Source organism: Jaculus jaculus, chromosome 9 (genome assembly GCF_020740685.1).
Source record: "Jaculus jaculus isolate mJacJac1 chromosome 9, mJacJac1.mat.Y.cur, whole genome shotgun sequence".
NCBI classification, from domain to species: domain Eukaryota; kingdom Metazoa; phylum Chordata; class Mammalia; order Rodentia; family Dipodidae; genus Jaculus; species Jaculus jaculus.
In genome coordinates, this window is record NC_059110.1 from 70965956 (window position 1) to 70988093 (window position 22138).

The 22138-nt window shown below is 41.6% G+C and overlaps 1 protein-coding gene across 1 annotated transcript in view; it reads left to right on the forward strand.

The window, feature by feature from the left end:
- Positions 1-5068: 5068 nt before the first annotated feature.
- Positions 5069-22138, forward strand: part of Tex15 (testis expressed 15, meiosis and synapsis associated) — a 99380-nt gene continuing 82310 nt past the window's right edge. The window contains exons 1-2 of the mRNA XM_045159388.1: positions 5069-5081; positions 17452-17527. The gene's annotated coding sequence lies outside the window, so the exon portion shown is untranslated. The remainder of the gene's footprint in view (positions 5082-17451; positions 17528-22138) is intronic.

Sequence of the window (22138 nt, forward strand, 5' to 3'; positions counted from 1 at the left end):
CACATTAGCCAGATACAAAAGGGGGCACAAGTGTCTGGAGTTCGTTTGCAGTGGCTGGGAAGCCCTTGTGTGCCCATTCTCTCTCTGTCCCTCTCTCTCTCCTTCTTTCTCTGTCAAATAAATAAATATAAAAATATTTTTAAAAAATACCAACTGGTTTTTCCCTGCTAGAAATAAGTAACTCACTTTCATTGTAGCAACTTTGGAAGCTACAGAAAGACACAGAGGAGAAAATAAAAATGATCCAAGGGGTTGTATAGATGACTCTGTAGTTAAGGCATTTGCCTGCAAAGCCTAAGGACTCCAATTCAATTCCCCAGAACCCATGCAAAGCTAGATGACCAAGGTGGTACATGCATCTGGAGTTTATTTGCAGTGGTTAGATGCCTTGTGTGTTCACACTTCCCTTTCTCTCACTTTCATTCACTCCATCTCTCTCTCAAATAAATGAACAAAATATTTTTAAAAATCATCTGAAAGCTTACAAAACACTAATGAAAAGTCCTTCCTTATTCAAGAAAACCACAACCCTGACCTCCATAAAAATCAAGTCTTTGCTTTTCAGTGAATCATAAATTGCAAAACGTGTGTTACTTTTGTCTATCTTTAAGATGTGTCCAAAGCTGACATTCAACATATGCATTCTTTTCTTTCTGACTTCTTTCCCTTAACTTCTATTTTTTAGAAGTACAACTCTTGGGTCTCCTAATTCTTAGGTTTAAAGTGAGAGACAATGATCAATGAAGAAGAAAATAAGAAATAAATTTGTACTTATTGTCAAAATAGATTATTAACCACAACAATAAAATTGGGTATAGTAAAACTGAAGTTTAAAATATCTATCTACCTATATCTAGATAGATAGATAGATAGATAGATAGATAGATAGATAGATAGATAGATAGATGATAGATATTTTTGTTGTTGTTTTTCAGGATAAGGTCTCACTGTAGCCCACTCTGACCTGGATCTCTCTATGTAGAGGGCAAGAGAGAGAAAGAGACAATGGGCATGCCACAACCTCTAGCCAGACAAACTCCAGATGCTTGCGCCACCTTGTGCATCTGGCTTATGTGGGTACTGGTGAATTGAACCTGGGCCCATAGGCTTGGCAGGCAAGTGTCTTAACTGCTAAGTCACCTTTCCAGCATGGCTTAAAATAATTCTTAACGGTGCAAAGAGTTTATAAGATTATAAACACACTGTAATAGTTCTTGGCAGTTCTTTAGGGGGGTGTTAAAATGTAATGAAAGTTAAGACTCCCCACACAGAGTGAAAAAAAACATTTTCAACTTCATACAAAGTTAAGGTATTCATAGACTTCTGAAACTCTTTCTTTTTAAAAATATTTTTATTTTCATTTTATTTATTTGAGAGAGAGAAAGAGGCAGATAGAGAATAGGCACATCAAGGCCTCCAGCCATTGCAAAGAAACTCCAAATGCATGTGCTCCCTTATGCATCTGGCTTATGTGGGTTCAGGGGAGTTGGACCTGGGTCCTTTGGTTTTGCAGGCAAATGCCTTAGCCGTTAAGTCATCTCTTCAGCCCTGAAACTCTTCTTCCAATCCAGGAATAACAAAACTCTTCTATGGACTGATTTTTATTTGTTTATTTTACTTTGAACATTAGCATGAAGTTGGTTACCATACACATCCAAAGGCCCACTATGTGGGGGGAGGGGAAGGGTGGTAGGGATAATCATTAAACAACACACCTTATACTAGAGTTTCATGAGAATAAAATAACAATCTACATTAAATGATTAAAAATACACAAAAGTAGTTTTAATGTCCATAAATTTTTAGACTTAAAATCGTAATTGAATTGAAATTAAGAAAAGTGCACTCAATTGCTTAAAGAAATCGTATTGGTATAGTTAACACAGAAGGAAAATCAGTACATTGAGGGATCTGGCAAGATGCTGGAGAAAAGACAATTGGGGAAGCCAAGCAGTGTGGGCCACCTCCACTCCATCCTTCACACAGTCTCCTAGACCAAGCAGCCCTACTCTCCCCAGTCCTTCCATTTAAAAACATCCTGTTCTACCTACCTGTTACCTCCCCTACTGAAGGACTCCTCTAAACCTCCTTGCAGCAGGACAGATAAGGGTCTTTCTCTGAGTCCAACTTGACCTTCAATGTGTCTCCACAAGAGGTCATACATGGTCAGCGCTCCATTCTGAACTTGACATAGCCTCAATCTTTAGGACCTTGTAAGTAGAACAGGGACCAAGCAGTTTCTATTTTGTCAAACTCCTTTGGACAAACAAACATTCAACAGCCAATAGCAAGCTTTGTAACCCTAATGCTAAACAATTCCTGGCAAGCCAACTGGATTCTGTTTATTTTTTTTTAATTCTTTATACATTTATTTGAGAGAGAGAGAATAGACACACCAGAACCTCCAGCCACTGCAAACAAACTCCAGATGCATGTGCATCTGGCTTATGTGGGTCCTGGGGAATCGAACCTAGGTCCTTTGGATTTGCAGGCTAGCGCCTTAACTGACAAGCCATCCCTCCAGCCCTGGATTCTGTTTACTTTAAGAAATGAGAAAAAGTGCAAGTGATCCTAGTACAGTTGAGGAAAATAAAAATAAATTGCATCTGGCCACCTGTTCTCTAAACCTGAACTGAATTTTTTTTAAATTTAATTAATTTATTTATTTATTTGAGAGCGACAGACACAGAGAGAAAGACAGATAGAGGGAGAGAGAGAGAATGGGCGCGCCAGGGCTTCCAGCCTCTGCAAACGAACTCCAGACGCGTGGGCCCCCTTGTGCATCTGGCTAACGTGGGACCTGGGGAACTGAGCCTCGAACCGGGGTCCTTAGGCTTCACAGGCAAGCGCTTAACCGCTAAGCCATCTCTCCAGCCCTGAACTGAATTTTTAAAACACTACCTCATACATAGTTACTATATTTGAGTGCTGCAATATATTTTTGCTTTATAATTCATAATTGTTGAAAAATGTCATAGTGCTTTTGAGGTCCCTAGCCCAACATTTCCCCACATAAACAGTGAAGGGTGCAGTGACTCTTGAGCCTGCAATTATTAGTTAAATCTGAGGGGCTGAATTGGGCGACCTGGATCTACATAGACCTCAAAAATGGCTGAAACAAAAAGTAGAATTGATTTTCTGAATGCAAGGAGTCTTTTAAAAATATTGTGGTTCATACCCCTGTGTTTGCTAGCTACAAACTGAAGCCTTACATAAGGATATTTGTTGTATAATATAGAAAACGTTCCCAAAACTGGGCATGGTGGCGCATGCCTTTAATCCCAGCACTCCTGAGGCAGAGGTAGGAGGATTGCTATGAGTTCAAGACCACCCTGAGACTACACAGTGAATTCCAGGTCAGCCTGGGCTAGAGTGAGACCCTATCTTGATAAACCAGAAAGAAGGAAGGGAAGGAAGGAAGGAAGGAAGGGACAGAGGGAGGGAGGGAGGGAAATCTTCCCAAACTCTAAGCCCTTTGAAATTAAATTATTAAGGAATGGGGAGAGCCTCAACAGTTAAAGGTATTTGCTTGCAAAGCCTGATGGCCCAGGGTTCGATTCTTCAGTACCCATGTAAATCCAGTTACACAAAGTAACATACTCATCTCATTTTGATTCTCTCTTCTATAGAATAAATAACTTTTAAAAGAAATTAAATAATTAAACTTACAAAACTCAGTGGAAAGCTGGGCATGATGGCACACGCCTTCAAGCACTTGGGAGGCAGAGGTAGGAGGATTGCCTTGAGTTTGAGGGCACCCTGAAACTACACAGTGAATTCCAGGTCAGCCTGGGCTAAATTGAGACTCTACCTCAAAATAATAATAAATAATAAAAACTAAGTGGAAAGCCCCTTTGTGAAAACCAAGGAGTCGCACGTGGGAAGACGATGGTTCAGTGAGAAAAGTGCTTTCTAGGTAACCATTAGGACCTGAATTTGGAGCTCCAGAATCCATTTAATACAGGGGATGGTGGTGCTAATCCCAGTGCTGGTGAGGCAGATAGAACGAATCCCTGGGGCTCAGTGGCCAAGCTGGTCTGACTGAAAGCTAGAGAAATGTGAGCTCAAGGTCACCCAGAGAGGACAACCCGAAGGAAGACCTCCGGCCTCGGAGAGCAGGCCGCAAGTTCATAGACACCCGCGCCCACAGCACACCACACACCTAAGAAACCACCCAGGAGGCCTGGCGCCGTAGTTGAGCTACACCCTCTTCTCTGCAGGTTGGAAGCCAGTGGGAGGCAGCACGGTCACTGCGCACGTTCCCGGAAGGCCTGCGGTGTGCACGGAAGGCGCGCTGAAGAGGGCTCGCCCCGGCGCCCCGGCGGGAAGGACCACGGCGCCCTCGCGGCCGCCCCGCGCGACGCCGGGGCTCCGCCCACACGCAGGCGCAGCCGCTCGCCCGCGCCGCCGCCTCCTCGTGTGCACGTGGCCTGAGCGCGTGCACAGCCCGAAGCCCGGTTCTTGAACCTTCCAGAGAAGCCCGCGGCGTCCCGAGGCACTTTTGGAGGCGCCAAGGGGATAAAGAGGACGGCACGAGGTTAGTCTGAGACCGTGCAATGGGTGAGGCTTTGAAGGCAGCAAGATTTCGGGCTGGAGAGGGAAGATTTATTTGATATTTATTTATTTATTTTGGTTTTTCGAGGTAGGGTCGCACTGTCGCCTCGGCTGACCTGGAAGTCACTCTGTATTCTCAGGCTGGCCTCGAACCCACAGCGGTCCTGCCGAGGGCTGGGATTAGATGCACTGCACGCGGCCACCACGCCCGCTGTGCGCTCTCTTCCGGAGCTGGGTTTTCTCGGCGTGGGCCGGGCCCTTTTCTCCCCGGGCGGCGGCTGCGGAGAGCGGGGCTGCGGGCGAGTCGCGGACGGGGCGCCGTCAGCCGGCGGGGCGGGGCAGAGCCCCAGGGGCCGTGGGAGGCCCGGGCCGCCGCCGCCGTCGGAAGGCACGCGGCCCCCGGGGAGCCTGGGCGGGGCGCGGGCGGGCGAGGCGCGGGGCGCCGCGGTGACAGCGGCTCCGAGCCCAGCCGAGCCGGGAGATGGGCGCTGGCTGCGGCCCGTGGACGCGGACCGGCGCGGGCTCAGGTAGGGGGCGGCGGCCGGGCCGCGGGGCTCCTTGCGGCTCTGGTCTTCAGCTCTGGGGCCCCGGGGTGCGGCGGGTGCAGAGTGCCGGCCGCCCGTCGGGCACTTGAATTCGAGCCTCCCCACAGCCTCCGAGCAAAGGCTCTTCCTCGCGGTGCCGGGCTCTGCCCTGGAAGTGCGCTGCTGCCGGCGCGGCCGCTCCTGGGGCCGGAGCGTGTATGCTTCCTGGCCGCGTGACCGAAGTGGAAAAGAAGACGGTCCTGACAGCCTCCGCGCTGGCGAGGTACCGCAGGGTGGCCCATGCCCGTAAACCAGCACTCAGAGGCTGAGGTAGGAGGATAGCCTTGAGTTCAAAGGCAGCCTGGGCTAGAGAAAAGCGCTGTCCCTAAATGAAAAAACAATTTAAGATACCGCAGGACCCCCTCAGATTGTTCAGGTGTGGGCATCAAGTACGATGTGAAATACCCCCAAACCACAGGGCATTGTACGCTTTTGGGGGAGAAGGGAAGCCTACAAATATGGGACTGCCTCCTAGGATAGAGTTGGCCTGACACAGAACAATTAATTGTCTATTTATAGTCTTGAATGTCTTTTTTGGTATCGGTACGTGTATACAGAGAACAAAGGTGTTGCAAGCTTTAAGAAATGTGTCCTTGAATTAGCATTTACGAAATTGTTTATTAAAGGTTTTTAGGTTTCATAAAAATATATTATTGCTACTTGGAGAGAACATTTAGACAGTTGAGGGTTAGTGAAATTAGGGTTAAGAGAGAATTTCAGTGCTCTGGCCTTGCCCACTCATAAACTTGTTTGACTAAAAAATTTTTTATTGCCCATACAGTTTAGCAGTCTGAGCTGTACTTGATCATGGAGATATTAAATTTTACTGGGGGGGCGTGCCCAAGCCTCTTGAATAACTGTATACACTCACTGTGCTCAAAATTATTTAAAAATTAGTAGAACTGCATTTATAGCATTTATTTATACTTTTTGAAATTTTTACCATGGCAGCTCATGAGTTTTATGTTTCTTGCCATGTTTTATTGTTATAACTTAATATATTAAAATGCTTTACACAACTGGTCATATATAGTACTTTACTCAACTTCAAGAGACCTGAGAGTCAGTTTTTTCTTGGCAAACTAACTAGTCTACTTGGGCACTTTTCAACTATAAGTTATATTTTCTTGTTTTGTATGTGTGTGTATGGGGGGGGGGAGAAAGAGAGAGAGAGAGAGAGAGAGAGAGATAGGGTTTCACTCTAGCTCAGGCCGACCTGGAATTCACTATGTAGTCTCGGGGTGGCCTCAAACTCATGGTGATCCTCCTACCTCTGCCTCCCGAGTGCTGGGATTAAAGGCGTGTGCCACCATGCCCGGCTGTAAATTGTGTTTTATTATACTAAAGGTTGACACCTGGTGTACAAATTTTTAATTAGAGTAACCATTTTCACAAGACCTGAAGATTATAATTTTAGAAAATTAGTAATTTCAGTTTTTTTGTAAATGTGCTAATCTAGTATGCTTTTTGCAGTGTTCTGATTTCCTTTCTCGTTTACTTTGGAATTTCTCTGTCTTCATAAAGGATGATTTAGATTTTTGAAGTGGTCACATGTTTCCTTGTTGGGTATGACAGGATCAATTATCCAGTCCCTAAAGGTGGGCATTTGAGATAAGTTTTGCTCTAAGTCTATAAAACACTCTATCAAAGGTGAAAGTCTACTTTTTTTAAAGTCAAAAATGGACTTTTTGTTGTTCAACAGGTATTTTCAGAACACCAATATTTAATGTTCCTTTGATGTATTTATGCTTTCTAAAGGGGATTTGGTTTTGCTTTGTAGTACTCTGTTTTGTAAAGTTAGTCTACAAGAATGGTTAGTTTGTCAGAAATTAAGGTTATAGAGATAGCTTTGTTCACAAGGAAAAGCTGCATAATTAGGCAAAGTTCAAAAAATTTTATATACATGAGTAATTTGATGATTGCTTTAATGAGCAGTGCTGCCTGTTAAGATAGGCAACTGGTGTGTCATCTGGTGGCAATTCTATATCTAAAGAATGTATAATGTACATAATGCAAAGCCTTTGTAATTACTGCCCTGACATTTATGCTTACAGGTCCTAAGGGGTCTGTGTTTAAGTACACCAGCTGAGGCTTTAGTGAAGATATGGCTACTGCTTTCACCAATATAATTATGAGCACATGTACATAAAGCCTTATCTGAACAAGTTTTCATTTTATTTAGTGCTTATTAGGCCTACATTTACAAAAATTGTGACTTTTTTCGATTAGTTCTTCAGAGAAGTTTAACTTATTGTAACTCAGCATTTAGATTTTAGGGACAGTGATGTAATGAAGAGTAACTTGTCAGGATACAAACCGAATACTCTTCACACTCGTTCACTCACTGTTAGTTACATGATGCTTTCCTTTTGCTGATGAAGCTAAAACACTTACAAGCTTGTTAGTACATTGGCACTGGTGCTTTCATAGAGTGAGCAGCAAGACTGTCATGTGAGTGAACAAATACGAGTAAATCAGCAGGAACCACTATCTTCTGCAAATCCGAAAGGTCCTTAAATTGATATAAATGAGCTTCATTGACTTATTAATGGGTTATTAAAGGGGTGGAAAGGTCTGGTACTTTTCCTCTCAGATTCTACAGGTCATGGTTCTCTAATAATCCTATAATAAAAGAGATTGATATGAAAAAAAGTACAGTGCACTTATTTAATCAGAGTTTCACATTACAGAGATCCAGGGAAATGTTTTCTATGTCGGTTCAATAAATGATAGATAACTGTAATTTAATTGAGGGATGGAAATCCAGTCTGTTGAGGTTCTTGTTCAATTTTGTGTAGCAATCCTACAAGGTAAGATTCAAGATCACTTTGAGATAAGGGTTTGCAAAGGGAACGTGACCATTTCAGATATTAGAGCTTGCTTTGAGGAGGAAGGAGTTCCAGTTTCTGTGGTCCACCTTTAGGAAGAGGAACTGGCCTCTATACCTGCTTCCTGGAAGAAGGGAATGGGAAAAGGGAAGGTGGGAGGTCGAAGAAGCACTTTATTTCTTTTTTCTTTACTTTCCAATCTCCATATGTTCAAAGCATATCAGAGTGACATATTTTAGGGTATTGTATTCTGAGCCCCAACACTTTAAAGGTCTCCAATTTTAAAAGTGTATGGATGTTTTGTTGGGCAGAAAATTGATGGTTTCATCCAAATTCTCTAAAAGTTGTGAAATTCCCTCTCTACAAACTAAAACTAATTTAGTTATAATAAAATTTAAAGTTATTTTTAGAGAAACACATGGCTAGACAGTATGAGGGCTAGGATTCATACCTCGGTCTCCGTTTTTGACTGCCAGCCGTTCACTGCTTCCATTAGTCCACACCCTCTCCTTTTTTATTTTTTATTTTTTGAGGTAGGGTTTCACTCTAGTCCAGGCTGACCTGCCCTTCCTTTTTTTTTTTTTTAAATAGGTTAGTGCTCTCCCCCTCTGGCTGACAAGAAAAGCCTCAATGAAAGAGACATTTCAAATTCAAAAAATATTTCAATGTAAAACCTTAGCAAGAGCTGGGTATGGTGGCACATACCTTTAATTTCCAGCACATGGGAGGCAAAGGTAGGAGGAATGCTGTGAGTTTAAGGCCAGCCTGGGACTACAGAGTGAGTTGCAGGTCAGCCTGGGCTAGAGTGAGACCCTACCTGGAGAAGGGGGCAAGATTTTAGCAAGAACAATGAGCAAAAACTTATAAAGGAGAGATATGAGTAAATAGTTCCTCAGTAAAAAAGCATTACTGTAATTTTGGTTTTGTTCCATGAATAGAGCACAACAAGGCTGGACAAAGCTTTCATAAAATTAACAACACACTTTGTGGTAGTATAATCATGTAGGGTAGTAATGGCAGGAAGATCCCTAGAGCCTACTGGCTAGTTTGTCCAGGCAAATTGGTGAGTTCTAGATTCAATGTGAGACCATCTCCAAAGGATAAGGTGGAAAGTAAGTGAGGAAGACACTGGTATAGACTTCTGGCCTCCATATGTTGTAGGCACATGCACATACCACACGTGCATACGGAAAAAAATACTTAAAGTATTTGAAGAGATGGAGGGATGTTAGGCTATGTGTATCACACTGTAAAATTAGAAAGCACTCAGCACTTCACTGGAAGTCAGTTACTGTTCATACCCAGTGTTCTTCAGTCATAGCATATCTAGAGTGTGAATGCTTGAATTAACTTACTCAGAATCCACAGTGTTCCCTTTCTCCTTTCATATGAAGAAAATGAAACATAGTGAACTGGTCTAAAATTGTACAGTTAGCACAAGTTAGGATTTGGAACCAGATAGTTTAGCCTCACCTAAGTGCCACCCAAAATATTACCTGTACTGATGTCAAGAAAAGCCAAATTTCAAGTCAGGTGTGGTGATGCATGCCTTTAATTAATCCCAGATTCGAGAGGCAGAGGTAGGAGGAGTGCTGTGAGTTCAAGACCAACCTGAGACTACATAGTGAATTCCAGGTCAGCCTGGGCTACAGTGAGACCCTACCTCAAAAGACCACAAAGAAAAAAAAGGCCAAATCTCCAGGCACAGTGGTGCACACCTATAACCTCAGCACCTGGGAGACTGAGACAGGAAGCTTAGGAGTTCATGAATAGTTTTAGGTACATCGTAAATTTGAGGCACCCTATTTAAAAAAAAAAAGTCAAGTAATATTTGTTTTTTAAACAGAAAAGAATCTGCTTGCTACAAAAGTGCTGAATCAGAACAATATTCTGGTTTGTTTTTGTTTTTGAGACAGTCTCACTTTGTAGCTAAGGCTGGTTTCAAACTGGGGGTGATCCTTCTACCTCAGTCTCCCAATAGGCACAGACCACAAGACCCTGATGAAAACTTTGCTGTTCTGGTCACCTTTACTTTTAAATGTGAAAATCCAAAAAGACCTAACAAAAGAATGCCATCACAAGAGTAAAGAAAAATGATTCTGATTAATTTCTTTGCCAAGGATTCTATGACAGATATTCCCGTTGCTTTTCTACAGACTTTTTCAATTCTCTAGATGGTCCACTTGGTGTTAGCCCTGCCAGATATATGTCAGTCTTTGGATGTTCCATGATTAAATTGTTTCTGAAGGTTTTATTGCTTTTTCTTTTTCGGTTGAGATAGGGTCTTAGTATGTAACCCAAGCTGTTCTGGAACTGAAGAACGTCTCACATTAGTCTCCATAGTGCCAGAATTCCAGGCATGTTCCTCTATGCCTCACCTGAAGACTTTTTGAGAAGTCTGTTATTAAAGTCAGGTCCAATCTCAAGATGTATGTAATGTTAGAAATAAGCAAATGACATCAAAATTCATTCTGTTAAAAATATTTATTTAACAGAGAGAGAGAGAAAGAAAATGGGCACACCAGGGCCTCTTGCCACTGCAAATGAACTCCAGATGCATGTGCCACCTTGTGCATCTGGCTTATGTGGGTACTGGGGCATTGAACCTGATCCCTTAGGCTTCACAGGCAAGTACTTGCAGGCAAAGCCAAACATTTCACTGACATTAAAGGACATTTCTCAAAAATACTTTTTTTTTTTTTTTTTTTTGCCAGAAAACAAGCCAGTGGAAGAAGAAAAGTTGCTTCAAGTTAGACATAACTAGTTAGACCTAGTTAGAGATTTATCACTGGTATAGGTATTTTTTGTACATTGATCAAAATGAATTGTTTGCATTCTTAGATATGACATATTTCAGAGATTATTTTGTTGTTGGGGGAAAGTAACTGATATATTTTCTACAAGGATTAAATAAAGTGGTCTTATTACTTATTCTTTTATTCAGGGAGTTTTACATTAATTCCCTTGAAGATTGCATCATTACCTTTAATCATCTGATTATTTCTCTGTCATTCCCCAATGTCTTCTAAAAAGTCTCCCAGCCATGATGAATTAGCCACTAATCTTATCCCTGTGCTTTTACAATAATTCCCAATTCCTTTTTGCAGATCATTTTCATCTGCCAAGCAGAAAGAATGCAGTCAGTTTGGGACTGTGTTGATTGGCCGATCCTGTTTCTCATCTTTCACAGTCTGGTAGTACAATAAACTCACATTTTGTACTCCACACATCTAATTTCTGCATCTCAGTCAAGTTACCATGTCTGTGTTTGTCTGTGTAGGGAAGGAGGCAAGTGCCTTTAGGTTAGTAAAATAGCAACTATTCTTTACATTGTTTCTTGCTTTTCAGTTTGTTCTTAAATTAACCCAATAACTTAGAGAAAAGCATTTGTTATAATTAACATTAGAGCTCAGAAATTTTTTAATACTCATCAGTAAAAGAGCAGTTGGTCCAGGTAATCACCCTTGCTGTGGCTAAACTGTAAGTTGTCCTTGCTAGCTTACTCCATGGCTAGTGGTTCTGCCTCCAGCCAGCCAGATAGAATTTGTACATCTGAGACAGCAGAAGGAGGACCTAGTGAAGAATTAAGCTATTTTCCCACCTTCCTCTGTAGCCAGGATGACTGACTTCTACCTTTGTGGAACTTGATCTATTTTTACCACAACTTATAGTCTCCAAAGGGAAAGAAACCACAAGAGTCTTAATCCTTAGAGGCCCCTTAACTTTAATTATTCCTCTGACGAAAAGCAGCTGGACTGGAAGTACTCTTCTCATAGCCTAAGCTCTTGGGATAGTCTTTTAAGCATGTAAATTATTTTTACCTTTACTCTCATTTGACTGTGTATAATTAGGTCCTTGGACCTGGAGGAGAGCCTGCCCCAATTTTTTTAAGAGAATTCCATCTATACAGTATATAACATTAAAATAAAAGTAAAACTTTTTAGTCACCACAAAATCACACAACTGACCAGAGACGATATCTCTCTCTCTCTCTCTCTCTCTCTCTCTGTGTGTGTGTGTGTGTGTGTGTGTGTGTACATGCATGTGCACACACTAGGCTGTTCTGTTCTTCAGTATAGAGGGTCTTACCATGTGGTTGCCACTGCTTGTGTGTATACCAGGCATGGTAACCTGTGTTGTTAAGAACCAATAGCATGTGGTGCTTAAGATAAGCATTGTCTTTCACATTTCTTCTCTACCTGGCAATCTTTTCTATAGTAGAGTGCCTGGAACAAGGTTGTTATTTACCTGATTTGGTGCTTTCTTCAAAATTACCTAGATCCAGTGGGTCTGGACTTAGACCACAATCACCTGAAGAACTTGTCAGGCCACAGATTGCTGTGCTCATCCTGTAAGCTCAGTAGGTCTGGGTAAAAGATTTACTTTCTCTGCAACTTTCTATGGGGTACTGAAGCTGTAACCTTGGGGACAGATGCCTTTCAGTGTCTAAACCTAACACAGTGTGATTTTATGAAAGTGCTTGTATGACCAGGGGCCATAAGGAACAGTTACATGTCTTCCAGACAGCATTTTTCTTTAACAATGTGCCTTTGTCTATTCAGAGGTATCTGTTAATAGTCTCTTTGATCAACACAAGACTTTTTTATGTATTTTTATTTATTTGAGAAAGGAAAAAAATGGGCACACCAGGGCCTCCAGCCACTGCAAACAGTGCATGTACCACCTCATGCATCTGGCTTTATGTGAGTACAGGGGAAAGGAACCCTGATCATTAGGCTTTGCAGACAAGTGCTTTAGCCACTGACCCCTCTATCCAGCCCAAAGACTTCTTTAAAAACTGACTCAGAACTAAGCAAATTAAATAGTTGAATTAATTCTCCTTACACTTGGCATGCTGGGTACTTCATTTCTGTAATTCTCTGAATCTTTCATCTCAAGCTTACTTAGTTTTGTCAGTATTATTTTATGCTCAAACATCCTTTGCTTATTTATGTTAAGGTGATTTTTTTTCTATTACCTCTTGTGCAATTTTCTAAATAATGAGAAGTTGGTATTTCTTTTGGATTTTTTTTTCTCACAGCTAAACACTTTTTGTAATCTCAATATTTTGTTACTTAAAAAATGTTGTTAAACACACCCTTAGTACCTCCTGAAATAGAGGCTTAAAGTAAATGAAAGTATTTCTTCCAAAGCCATTTTTATTGTTAAATGAGCAGCTTTAATAAGGAAAATTTGAAATGTGTCAGTCAACCTATACCTATAAGAACATATACATTCATGGGAAAATTAAATTAATAGAAATACATAGAAAATAGTTTCTAGTAGAACAAAACAATGACAGTTTTAGGTCATGTGTTTTATGGTGGATTTTTTTTTTTTTTTTTTTCCGAGGTAGGGTCTCACTCTGGCTCAGGCTGACCTGGAATTCACTATGTAGTCTCAGGGTAGCCTCGAACTCTCGGAGATCCTCCTATCTCTGCCTCCCGAGGGCTGGGATTAAAGGCGTGCGCCACCATGCCCGGCGATTTTGTTTTTGAGGTAGTGTCTAACTATGTTATCCAGGCTGATCTCAAACTCTCAGTCCTCTTGCATCAGCCTCTAGAGTGCTGGGATTAAAGATGTGTATCACCACACTCAGCAAACATTTTTTTTGTTGGTTTGTTTGTTTTGTTTTGTTTTGTCTTAATATGAAAGAAAGAGAAAGAATTGGTGTACCAGGGCCTCCAGCCACTGCAGTTGAACTCCAGACATGGTCACCACCTTGTGCGCATGTGCAATCTTGTGTGCTGGCATCACCTTGTGCATCTAGCTTACATGGGACCTGGTGGGTTGAACATGAGTTGTTAGGCTTCACAGGAAAGTGCCTTAACTGCTAAGCCATCTCTCCAGCCCCAAATTTTTTTTAAAAAAAGAAAGAACAACAGGGCTGGAGAGATGGCTTAGCGGTTAAGCGCTCACCTATGAAGCCTATGGACCCCGGTTCGAGGCTCGGTTCCCTAGGTCCCACATTAGCCAGATGCACAAGGGGGCGCACGCATCTGGAGTTCGTTTGCAGAGGCTGGAAGCCCTGGCGCGCCCATTCTCTCCCTCTCCCTCTATCTGTCTTTCTCTCTGTGTCTGTTGCTCTCAAATAAATAAATAAAAAATGAACAAAAAAAATATTATAAAAAAAATTTTATTTTTATTTATTTATTTGACCGAGGGAGAGAGGGAGAGAGAATGGGCGCGCCAGGGCCTTCAGCCACTGACAACGATCTCCAGACACATGTGCCCCCTTGTGCATGTGTCTAACATGGGTGCTGGGGAATTGAACCTGGGTCCTATGGCTTTGCAGGCAAGTGTCGTAATTGCTAAACCCATCCCTCCAGCCTCTGTTTTTATTCTTTTTTTTTTTTCCTTTCCTTTCCTTTTCTTTTCTTTTTTTTTTTTTTTTTTTTTTTTGTTTGTTTTGTCGAGGTAGGGTCTCGCTCCAGCTCAGGCTGGAATTCACTATGTAGTCTCAGGGTAGCCTTGAACTCACAGTGATCCTCCTACCTCTGCCTCCCAAGTGCTGGGATTAAAGGCATGCGCTACCACACCCATCTCCTGTTTTTCTTTTTTTAATGAAATAATTTGCCACAAATTTGTGGACAGATTTCCAAACCAGTACATTCTTTGTTAAAATTTGTGGTTGGTCTTACTCTGTAATTATAGTGTCCCCATAGATTTTCCCATCCAGGAATTTTGTTTGCCACGGAGCTGCTATTCTGGAAAGTCTCTGTTACTTGTGTTTTTGGGTTTTTTTTTTTTTTTTTTGACATCTTTTGTTGAACAGCTTTCAGGCTGTTCATCTGCTGAGTTCAACTGCTGAGTCATCTCTCCAGCCCTGTTGAACAACTTTCATGATCAATTAAAAGATATTTGTCGGGGCTTAAGGGTTGGCTTAGCACTTAAGGCGTTTGCCTGTAAAGCCAACAGATCCAGGTTCTATTCCCCAGGACCCACATTAGCCAGATGCACAAGGGGGTGCCTGTGTCTGGAGTTCATTTGCAGTGGCAGGAGGCCCTGGCGCACCCATTCTCTCTCCCTCCCTCCCTCTCTCTCACTCTGTCTGTCTGTCTCTCCCTCTCTCCCTCTCACTCTCAAATAAATAAAGTATATTTTTTAAAAAGATACATGTAATCTTTCTTATCCTCATGCATACTTTTTTTATATACAGGTGTGTTAATTTACAAGTTTTCTTCAGATTCTTTGTGTAATAAATTTAAAATGAACATAACTATGACAGCACATGTAGTCAATAGCATTCATTGCAGTTTTACAGCTTCCTTGACCATCAGTGAAGGGTTCTCATGCACACGAAACATACAGTTTGAAAACTGCTTTCTGGTAAGAGTTATCCACAGTGTAGATGTGTTGGTGAATCTTGCCCTCACCATATTGGACAGCATCATAGGGATATAGGATGGACAGTTCCATATTTATTTCACCCACACAGCTTTGTGTGTATGTGTGTGTGGTACAAATACACAGATTAGGAGAACCTGTCACCTTCGTGGCAAAACTTTAGATCTTTGAAGGCCAAAAGATCATTAATTTACTAATAGAAATTACTTTACTTGAAGAATGTGTTACATTTTAATACATGAATTCATATCCTATACTTTTTTCCATATATGAGGAATATGTAAATGACCCCTCTTCTAAAGACTAAGAATAAACAGCTCTGAAAAGAGAGAAGATTATGGGAAGCCTCTCCTGAGTCAGTAGTCCTTGAAGCTTAAAGGGATAAATAAATCTTGAGACCAAAAGAATCAGAAAAGAGAGAGAAATGCAGTTCTCAAAGAATGCTGTTATGTGGGAAGCCCCACTTCCTTAGTCAGCCATTCTTGAGATCAAAACAGTCCTTAAAAGCAAAGCTTTTATATTTGCACATAGTACGAGGTCTTCAAATCTTCCCTTTCTTTGCATGCCCCTAGTAACCTGCACCATTTTCATATTTTAGCCAGTCACTTAAGAGTAAGGCATAGAATCTTGTGTTAGGGAATAAAAACCCCAGCAGACTTGATTACCATAAGATTTTGTGGCTGCACCCTTCTGCAGAAGTAAACATTGCCTTACCAGTATACTTCAGAATGTGTGGTCATTCTGAAATCCTAGACTTGTTTCTAACATGCATATTATAAAGTAGTATATATTACACAGATATCAAGATGTAAGTTAAAAATTTCTAGCTTTACAAGAACATAAAGCTAATTATAATAAGGCACTAACGTATAAACTAACTGTAGCTCTTTAATGTTTCTATGATGTGTTTAATACAAGTTCAGGCTTAAATGGCTTTATAAAGAAACTTAAGAGGGGATAAAGAGATGGCTTAGCGGTTAAGGTGCTTGCCTGAAAAGCCTAAGAAAGCTTGTTCAAATCTCCAGGTCCCATGTATAGCGAGATGCAAAAGTGACGCAAGCATGCAGTGTTGCACATGCACACAAGTGGGCACACGCATCTGGAGTTTACTCACTGTGGCTGAAAGGCCCTGGTGCGCCCATTCTCTCTCTCTTCCCCCTTCCCCCCCCCCCGCCTCTTTAACCCTCTTTCTGTCTCTCTCTCTCTCTCAAAAAGAAAGAAAGAAAGAAAAGAAAAGAGAAAAAAATAAATAAAAAGAAACAAACTTAAGGCTGGAGAGGTGGCTCACTAGCTAAAGGTGCTTGCCTACAAACCCAGATAGCCCAAGTTTGATTCTCCAGTACCCACGTAAAACCAGATGCACAAACTGGCGCGTGCATCTTAGAGTTTGTTTACAGTGACAGGAGGCCATGGCATGCCCATACTAATGCTCTCTCCCTTCCTGCCTCTTTCTCTATGTTTCAAACAAATTGAAATAGTTTTTAAAAAAACTAAATGTAAGAACTGGATTTAGATTGTCTAGTGGTTTAGAATTCAGACTTCAGCATCAGCCTTGGACCTGAAAACCAGCTTGCTAGTATTATAAACCTCTTTAGTCTGTTGTCTTCTGATAAAAGTTCTATCAGTATAGGATGGTTAATGAGGTACTGTGTATGAAGTACTTAGCACAGTGCATAGCATGTGTTACAACTGTTTACAGTTATAGGTATTTAAAATATTGGTATAAAAATAACACTGATTCATTATAAAAAGCACTACAACAAGCTATGTGCTATATCACAGTGTCATTTTCCTTGTTAGTGGCTGCGAAAGTTTCAAGCTGATAGGGGACTCAGAACAGTAAATGAGAATGTAGGAAGGGGAAAGAGAAAAGCACAGTACAAAAGAAATAATGACAGGGAGGGAAAACAAATGGCAAGACCCCGAGATAGGGTCTCTCTCTAGCCCAGGGTGACCTGGAACTCACTCTGTAGTCTTAGGCTGACCTCGAACTCATAGCAATCCTCCTACCTCTGCCTCCCGAGTGCTGAGATTAAAGTCACACAGCAACATGCCTGGCCCTAAAGGGTACTTCGGTGGGGGGGGGGGTGGCTTTTTAACATAATTTCCTACATTGGTTTTTTTTTCTTTTTTAATAGATGATGCTTTATCATTTTTCATGTATGGATTGAATCCTGATCATAACTGTATGATGCTAGATGCTATTAAAGAGTGGTAAGTACTTCCAGTAGCTTTGCGACTATTAGATTGCTTTGTTGTTTTTTTAACCTGCTTTAGGTAAATTCTTTGGTTTTATAATTTTTTAATAACTTGACAATGAAAGAAAATACATGAAGAATGCATTTGTTGCACATTGGAATATTTTTCAAAGTATATAAATATCCATGGTAGTATGTATGTATTGGGTATTATCTTGGTCCACTTGGGATGCTATAATGTAATACCATAAACTGGGAAACTCATAAACCAAAATTTATTTATTTATAACCAAGTGAGGTGGCTCATGTTAGTAACTAGTACTACAGAGGTTAAGGCAAGAGGATCTTGGCCATCCTTGGCTACATAGACCTTTCTCATAAATGATGCCTTTTCACTACATCTGTTATGGCAGAAGAGGCTAGCCAGCTTCAGATGTCTTTTATGTATTTATTTTTATTTTAAAATAATTTTATTTGTTAGAGAGAGAGAGAAAGTGAGTATGGGTGCACCAGGGCCTCCTGTCAATGTAAACAAACTCCAGACACATGTACCACTTTGTGCATCTGGCTTTACATGGGAAATTGAACCCAAGCTGTTAGGCTTTGCAAGAAAGCACCTTTAACTGCTGAACCTTCTCTCCAATACTTTTGAGTGCTTAAAAAGAGTATGTACTAACTCCATTTTATAAAGCTTCTGCCCCCAAGACCTTGTCATCTCCTGAGGCCCTACCTCTTAAAAGATGGTTAGGCTTTAACCTGGAAATTAGGGAGGATACAAACATTCAGGTCGTAAGAGTACACTTATTTAGTAAGGAACTGTACTTTGTGCTGGATATAGAAAAGTGGATGAAGAACAATCAGTGGGGAAGGTTGTTCTATTTGAAATCAACTTGTTGGCTGGAAAGATGGCTCGGTGGCATTGGAAGAAAAAATGCTTTTTATGGCCTACTTTGTAGAATCTTCAAATACCAAAGCAACATTATTAGCATTCTATTTGTTACATTTACCCCAGGATGCTAAGATTTTATTCTCACCAGGTAGTTTTAATTGGTACTATTTTACTATAAATTTATAACAGTTTAGAGATAAGAGTGCTTTATTAGCATTTGTGGCTTTTTTTCTGTATCGCTCACTTTATGAGGAAGTAGATGATGAGAGTATTGATTTTTTGTGTGTGTATATGTGTGTTCCTATACATGTGGATAGGACATATATGTGTGTGCACGTACATTGGGTGTTTGCTTCAATCAGTGTCCACCTATTTATTAAGAACAGCATCTATGGCTGAAACTGGAGCTCACCCATTTAGTGAATTTAGGACTCTTACCAGTGAGCCTGAGGGATCCTTCTGTCTCAGCCTCTCCTAAGCATGAGGAGCACACCACCACACCCAACATTTACATGAGTGCTGGAGATCCAAACTTGTCCTCATGCTTGCGAGACAGGGGCTTTACTCATTGAGCCATCTCACTACCCCAAGTATTGCATTTTTTTGGGGGGGGGGGTGTTACTTTTTCAAGGTTTGGTCTTGCTCTAGCCCAGGCTGACCTGGAATCCACTATGTAGTCACAGGCTGGCCTCAAATTCACAGGAGTCTACTTACATCAGCCTCCTAAATTCTGGGATTAAAGGTATATGCATCCATGCCCCACCCTGCCCTGAGTACTTTCCATCCTTCCTTCCTTCTGTCCATCCATGGGTGTGGTGGTTTGATTCAGGTGTTCCCCCATAAACTTAGGTGTTCTAAATGCTAGGTTCCCAGCTGATGGATATTTGGGAATTAATGCCTCCTGGAGGCAATGTATTGTTGGGGCAGGATTATGGGTATTATAGCCAGTTTCCCTGTGCCAGTGTGTGGCACCACCCCCCCCCGTTCCTGTTGTCCACCTGATATTGGTCAGGGGTTGATATCTACCTCTTCTTATGCTGTCATCTTCTCCTGCCATCGTAGAGCTTCCCCTCGAGCCTGTAAGCCAAAATAAACCTCTTTTTCCCACGAGCTGCTCTTGGTCCAGTGATTTCTACCAGTAATATAAACCTGACAGCAACAATAAAGTGGTACTGAGAAGTTGGATTGCTGCTAGACATCTGACTGTGTGGCTTTGGCCTTTTGGCGCTGGTTTTCAAGAGGAATGTGAACATATTTGAAACCTTGGCCTAAGAAACACTTTACAGTGCTGTAAGTACAGATTGATGGAGTATTCTGGTCAGAGTTGAAAGACCTGAATGCAGTAAGAATTATGGACAGTGAGGTTTGGCTTGTGAGAGTGAGAAAGGGCTTTGCTTGGATTGTGCTTTTGTGTGAGACGCTTGCTGTTATGACCCTGTCCTGAGAACTTCTGCAGGGTTGCAGTGCATAGAAACAGATTGGTGTATGCAGAGGGATATAGCACAGTAAAAAACAATGAAATCTTTGGGCCTAAACTGCTGCCCCTTCACCTGCAGTTGTTTGAGAGATTGCAGTCATTGAGATTGGGCCACCTGAACTGAACTGGAGCAACAGGAAGAATCTAGACTCTTTTGAAGGGGCCTGAGTGCTCAAGGAATGTCCTGTTCTTCAAAATCTGCTTTATTCCCCCCTAGATTGGAAAACTGGCACTCTACCTGGCATTATAGAGTTTAAGAAATGCAGGAAAGAGAGGGTCATTGAGTTTGCAACATGGTCTTGTGTTTTGGAAATAACCGTAGGCAGTGTGAAGCAGGATTGCCTGCATGGAGACCCAATGGAGCCATGAGGATGGACCATAGATTGCAGTGGAGACCCAGTGGAGATGCCGGAACCACAAAATGGCTGCTGAGGACAGCTGCCAGCCCTGGATGAAGTTTTCCAGGACTATGAGTAGCCTAGCTGGAGGGGCGGAATTGGAAAACCAGAGACTTGTTGCTGGTTAGAATTATCAGACTTGGAGATTTGTCATTGACTAGAGTAATTGGACTTGGAGCTACAGAGTTTGATGTTTGCCCTGTTTAAGTCTTGCATTAGTTGAATATTTCTTTGCTATGCCCAGTGCCATCTTTTTCAGTGTGAATGTTTATTCTGTGCCATTACAGGTTTTTTGAGGTTATTTTTTGGTACTATTGCTCAGTTAAAAGACTTTGGATTGGGCTGGAGGGATGGCTTAGCCGTTACCGTTAAGGCATTTGCCTGCAAAGACAAAGGACCCAGGTTTGATTCCCCAGGACCCACATTAGCCAGATGCACAAGGGGGCACACACATCTGGAGTTTGTTCGCAGTGGCTAGAGGCCCTGGCACACCCATTCTGTCTCTCTCCCTCTCTTTCTCTGTCAAATAAATAAAAATAAAATATTTTAATAAAAAAGACCTTGGATTATGGGGATGCATGAACATCATTGGAATTGATAAAAACTATGGGGACTTTTAAATGACTTTTTTTCAATTTTGTTTTATTATTTATTCATTTGACAGAAAGGAAAAAAGAGAGAGAAAGGGAGGGAGGGAGGGAGGAATGAAGGGAGGGAATGGGCATGTCAGGGCCTCCAGCCACTGCAAACAAACTCCAGAGCATGTGCCCCCTTGTGCATCTGGCTAATGTAGGTCCTGGGGAATTGAACCTGAGACCTTTGGTTTTGCAGACAAACGCCTTAACTTCTAAGCCATCCCTCCAGCCCTTATGAGGACTTTTAAAGTTGGATGAATGTACTGCATTTTATATTATGTATGGTTATCATTTATCAAGGGCCCAGGGGCAGTATGTGGTGGTTTGATTCAAGTTCCCCAATAAACTTAGGTGTTCTGAATGCTAGGTTCCTAGCTGATGGAGATTTGGGAATTAACGCCTCCTGGAGGCAGTGTATTATTGGAGGCGGGCTTATGGGTGTTATAGCCAGCTCCCCCTTGTTAGTGTTTGGCACACTCTCCTGTTGCTATTGTCCACTTTATATTGGTCAGGGGGTGATGTCCACCCTCTGCTTATGCCATCCTTTTCCCCTGCCATCGTGGAGCTTCCCCCTTGAGCCAATAAGCCAAAATAAACCTCTTTTTTCCACAAGCTGCTCTTGGTTGGGTGATTTCTACCAGCAGAGACGCCTGACTGCAACAGTGGGTGTGACAGGACCTCCAGCCACTGCAAACGAATTCCAGACACATATCTTGTGCATCTGGCTTATGTGGATAATGAGAATTTGAACCTCGATCCTTAGGCTTTGCAAGCAAGCACCTTCACCACCAACCTATCTCTCCAGCTCCAAGTATTACTTTTAATAAGCATATGTGTCATGTTTATTTAAATACTTTAAACTGAAGTAAAACAAGTATCAACAGAATGGGCCACTCTCTAAGGCATTATGTTGATTTTTAGTAATAATATTCCTTACTCTTAATTAGTAAGTTCAGGTAACTCCTGGAATTGCTTACTATTTAGTTGCGGTAGGCCTTTATGTCTAAATGACAATAGTGCCCTGCTGAGAATTAGATCTCAGTAGGAGTCTCATCTTCTCCAAGATGACAAATAGTCTTCACATAATACTCTAAGAGATCCTGAGATATGCTGGTGACAAGATGTAAACAGTACAGTGGAGATACTGTAAGTGGTGGGATAATGCCTACTGGATATTTAAGTGAAATTGGAAACATAATAAAACTATGGTGCATTCTTCATTATGCTG